This window comes from Elephantulus edwardii, unplaced genomic scaffold, assembly GCF_000299155.1.
Source record: "Elephantulus edwardii isolate Elephantulus edwardi_28Jun2011 unplaced genomic scaffold, EleEdw1.0 scaffold00069, whole genome shotgun sequence".
In the NCBI taxonomy this organism is placed as follows: domain Eukaryota; kingdom Metazoa; phylum Chordata; class Mammalia; order Macroscelidea; family Macroscelididae; genus Elephantulus; species Elephantulus edwardii.
In genome coordinates this window covers 10,260,340-10,265,635 of record NW_006399819.1, presented here as the reverse complement: position 1 = coordinate 10,265,635, position 5,296 = coordinate 10,260,340, and positions in this window count along the sequence as shown.

Here is a 5,296-nt window from a genome sequence, read left to right as displayed (position 1 = left end):
ACTAGGGAGGATAGAAGGAGAATTGATGCCTTTGAGCCATGGTGTTGGAGAAGAGTATTGAGGGCCCATGGACTGCTAAGAAGAATCTTTCCTGTAGCAAGCTTATTTTTTTTTTAAATATATTTTTTATTTTGTATTGGTTTGCATACAAAATGGCTTACACTTTGTTTCATTTATATACATTGTGTTTCACACATTCCTTCATTCATATTGTGTTTTTAAAATTATTTTATACAGTGTGTTTTATAAAATTAATCACCATTCATCTAAGCCAACTTTTACCCAGTCTTTTCTTGTTTCATGATTTCCTCCTCTTGGTAAATCACTTTTCTGCCAGTTTGCTATATTTGAAAGGGTGTTGACTTGCAGGTTTCTATGATGCTGGAAGCTATGCTACCAGTATCTCAAATAGCAGCTGAGTCTCCCATGGTGGAAAAATTTCAAAAGAGATTTCAGAACCAGAAGGGTTGACCATCTACTTTTATTATCCTTTGAATAACAGAAGAACATATTTAGATATAGTACTGAACCAAGTAGAAACAGTAAAATGTGAGAAATTTTGTTGAAGGAGCTAAAATAGTAATTGGGCATTTAATTTTTATGATCTTTATAGAACTTTTATATAGAAATACCTCAATTGAGCTTCAAAAAGCCTGCACTATGAATAGTGGAGGGGTTATTATTCCCAATTACAGTTGAGGAATTGAGTTCAGAAATATCAGCAGAATAAACATCCAATGACACTAGATATGTGTTTTTTAACTCCAAAACCATAGCCCTCATCAGCAGTTCATACGGCAGCTGGAGTGCCAGGGAATGTGAGTTCCAAACCTGTACTGCATCTACTTAAGGCTGTGTAGTGCCTCATCCCAAATTTACAATTCTCATTGGCATCAATTAATTAATTCTTGGCATCTATTGCAGCTGCCAGGAAGCCATGTGGATGCTCTGGCTAGCATGGCCCTAAGTGCTCTTTAATTAGAACTGGTAATCCAGTATTGCTGCTAAGAGCAGACCCTGCAATTAGGAAGGAGGCCAGGGGATCTTTCAAGCTGACACACACTACAGACGCTCAGTCATAAAAACTTTTTAGGATGAACTATCAGGCAGCAGTCTGCTTAGTGGTCTGTTTTCCTGTTTTATTAAATGGAATTTAGATTCTCCAAAGAGAAAACAATATTAAAATGTCCAGCTTCCCTTTTGCTTTATGTTTAGTACCATAAAGATGCAAGAGGAATCTATATTTCTGTTTTACAGAAAAATTCTTTCTGTTCTGTGTATTCAACTATGTGGTAATGCCTTATTATTTCAGAAAAAAAAATTACTCTCCTTTGCTACATATTCCTGAACATGTTGGAAATTTCCAGGTGGTGTTAAGAGTCCTTAAGGGAAGAGTGAGCTCTGGCAAAATGCAGGAACTGGTGATAATTATTTTTTTGATTTGTGGTGAAATTAAGACTTTAGAGTCAATGTCAGTTGCTATTTTAACTTTCACTTTCTAGTTATATCATTGTAGAAAAATTCCTGGATTTATTTGAGCCTCAATTTCTTCAAAGGATGTTTGTAAGGAAGATAGAAAAGACATGTAATATAGAGAGTATAGAACCTTGAACATAACAGGTCTCACAGTTAATAACCCCTGTATGAAGATCCAAGAGGAGAGGAGGATGGAAGCAGAGGATAAGGATGAGCAGGGAAGAATTCATAAAGTCACACAATTTAGTGGGTAGAGGGAGAGGGATAAAGAAGAGAAATTCAGCTGCAATCTATAAAGACGGGTTGTTGTTGTTGTTTGTTGTTATGTGCCGTCGAGTCGTTTGCGACTCATAGCGACCCTATGCACAACAGCCCTAAACCCTGCTCTATCCTGTGCCAATCGCACTGCCTCTGACACACCCATCACGATTACCCCAGTCACTGAATCAATCCATCTCATAGTCTTCCCCTCTTGCGCCGTCCCTCCACCCTCCCAAGCATGATGTCCGTCTCCAAGGACCTGTCCCTCCTTGCAACATGCCCAAAGTATGTCAGACGAAGCCCCAGAATCCTTGCCTCCAAGGAGTTGCTTTGTTTAATTTTCTCCAGGATGAATGTTTGTTTTCTTGCAGTCCAGGGTACATTCAACATTCTTCTCCAGCACCACAGCTCAAAGGCATTAATTCTCCTGTCCTCCCTAGTCATTGTCCAACTCTCTGATGTATAACAGGTGCGGAAACCGAAAGTATGCAAAGAAGCTTTTTTTGGGGCTCTCAGGTGAGGGTCATTGTCCCATGATGGAGAGGGGCAGGAAGGGACAGAGAAGTTGCACATGACATGAAAGTGAACTGGCTTTTAAAGACTTGGTGGGAAGGGGCTTTCTCTTGGCAGAGGAAATGGTCTCGCAGCTTGCTGATTGGCTGCGGCTGCTGGCACTCACTGTTCATGCTGTGGGCGGGAACAGGCTGTTAGTGCCAGGTAGACTGTGACATCCAATGGTGAGGTAGGTTGGAGCATCAGATGGCTTGGGGAAATCTTTGCAGCTTCTGTTTCCTTGAGGCTATGTCACAGGATTTGTGAGTTCGCCCTGCAGGCCTGTCAATTTCCACATAAAAGAAGAAGAAAATACACATTTTCTGTTGAGAATAATGTTGGTTTGGCTATATACTTTTCATTTTGTTGGGGAAATTGCCCTCTATTCTTATTTTACTGAGTGCTTTAATAAAAGGGTATTAGGTTTTGTTGAAAGCTTTATTGCATCAATAGATAAGAGCATGTGGTTCTTATTCTTTGCTTTATTAATTTGATGAATTACACAAAATATTTTTCATATGTTGATCCATTCTGACATTCCTGTTATGAATTCCGCTTGCTCATGATCCATTATTTTGTTGATATACTGTAGAATTCTCTTGGCCAGGGTATTGTTAAGGATTTTTGTATGCATGTTCAGGAAAAGTATTAGTCTACAACTTTTTCTTTTGGTGATGTCTTTGGCACGTTTTGCTAGTAGCTTTATGCTTGCTTCGCAGACTCAAGAATTGTCCTTTTCTGTTTTTCTTTTTTGAAATAATTTAAGTATATTTGGTTTGTCTCTGAATGTTTGTTTGAATTCATTCATGAAGCCATCTGAGCCAGGACTTTTTATTTTGGAGAGTCTTTGTATTATCAATGTAAGTTAATTCTATTGTGACATCACTTCTTTCATTATTTATTTTAATTATTTGTGTCTTTTCTTTCATTAAATTTGCTAATGGTTTGTCTATTTTATTAACCCTTTCAAAAAACCAGCCCCTGGTTTGGTTGATGGTTTCAACTATGTTTGTTTTCTATCTCATTGATTTCAGCCCTTATCCTTATCATTTCCTTTCCTTTAGAGGCTATGATATTAGCTTCTTGTTTTTCTGTTCAATGGAAGTGTTACTGAATGCAAGGGGTTCTTTGGTAGCCAATTGCCAAGAAGACAGACAGACTGTAATATCCAAAGCACTTTATTTGAGATCTGAGAGAAGGCAGTGAGATTCTTCTCAAAAACTTCCTCCACATCTGGGAGTAGTCATTAGTTTTGTACTTGGGTTGTTGTTTTTATGTGCTGTCAAGTTGCCTGCAACTCAATGTAACCCTATGTACAATAACCCTAATCCCTGCTGTATCCTGTGCCAATCTCACCATCTCCCACACAACTACCCACATTACCCTAGTCAGTGAATCAATCCCTCATCAAGGGTCTTCCTCTCCTGCCCCGTCCCTCTACCCTCCCAAGCATGACGTCCCTCTCTAAGGACTAGTCTCTCTTTGCAACATGTCCAAAGTATGTCAGATGAAACTTCAGAATCCTTGCCTCCCAAGAGCAGCCTTGATTCACCCTCTTCAAGATTAACCTGCTTGTTCTCTTAGCTGTCCTTGGGTTAGATACTGTTTACTTGAAAATATACTTTTGTTAGTAAAATGACACAGTTTCTACTTTTAAAAAGAACAGTTTATATACAGTTACTAGTAAATAGGCAACTTATAAGTTTACATATGACTGTTTCCACCCCTCCCCCCCAGTCTCTACTGGGTTTGAAAAGGTAAATACTAATCCTGGAAAGGCAATTCTCTTCCTGATAAACAGGCAGTTTAAGACACAATTCACTTATAACTGGGAAAAACCATTTCAAAGAGGTAAATGCTAATCTGAGAGATGCATTTCCTCTCTTGGTAAACAGCTTAAACTACTTTGCATAACTAAAGAAAGGGGTGGAAAAAGAATTCTAAGGCAAAGTAACTAGTTTTGCAGGTTGGAGAAAACTGATGTCAGTTTTATAACTATACTAATATATATTTGGATAATTCTAAATTTATTAATACAACCTTATCAGAAGTGTTGAGTAAGTACTTTATTGTGATTCTTTTATTTTTTCATGTATGCTTATTGCTATAAATTGCCTATCCCCAGGATCTCCTTAGCTATATCCCAAAGGTTTTGATATATTTTAATTTTCTTTTGTGGGAGGAATTTTTAATTTCATTTTTATTTTTTTTTACAACCCAGTAGTCAGACAAGGTGTTATTTAGCGTCCATATGGGTATTCTTTTTCTCTTTATACTCTTCTGAATTTCTAGCTTTATGGCATTGTAGTCTGAAGATACTTGGCATTATTCCACTGTTTTTTAATTTGTTGAGACTTGCTTTGTGTTTTCGTAAGTGGTCAATTCCTGAGAATGTATATCATCTGCACTTGAGAACAAAGTAAATTGAATTGTTTTGAGGGTTGTTCCCCCCCCCCTTTTTTTGTTTTTTGAGTATGAAGTATCCTGAATATATCTATAAAGTACTCGGAGTGAAATATTCTGAATAAGTTGAGTTGGCTATTTGTATAGTTTAGTTCTTCTGCTTCTTTGTTGAGTTTCTTTTGACTTGCCCTGTCCTTTGTTGAGAGTGGTGTGCAGTAGTTTTCTACTGTTTTTCTGATGTTATTGATAGGGTAGTATTAATAAGTTCAGAATTCTCTATATATGTATCAGTTATAAAATTATAGTTATTTTTCTTCAGCCTGCAAAACTAGTTTCTTAGCCTCTGAATTCTGTTTCCTATCTTTAGTCATATAAAGTAGTTTGACCTGTCTGTTTACCAGAAGACGAAATGCATCTTTCCTAGATCTCTCCTGAGGCTGTTTCCCAGTTGTATGGAAATTGCATCTTAACCTGCCTGTTTACCAGGAAGAGAACTGTGCTCTTCCTGAATTGTTGTTATGTGCCGTTGAATCACTTGTGACTCATAGCGACCCTATGTACAACAGCCCTAAACTCTGCTCTGTCCTGTGCCAATTGCACTGCC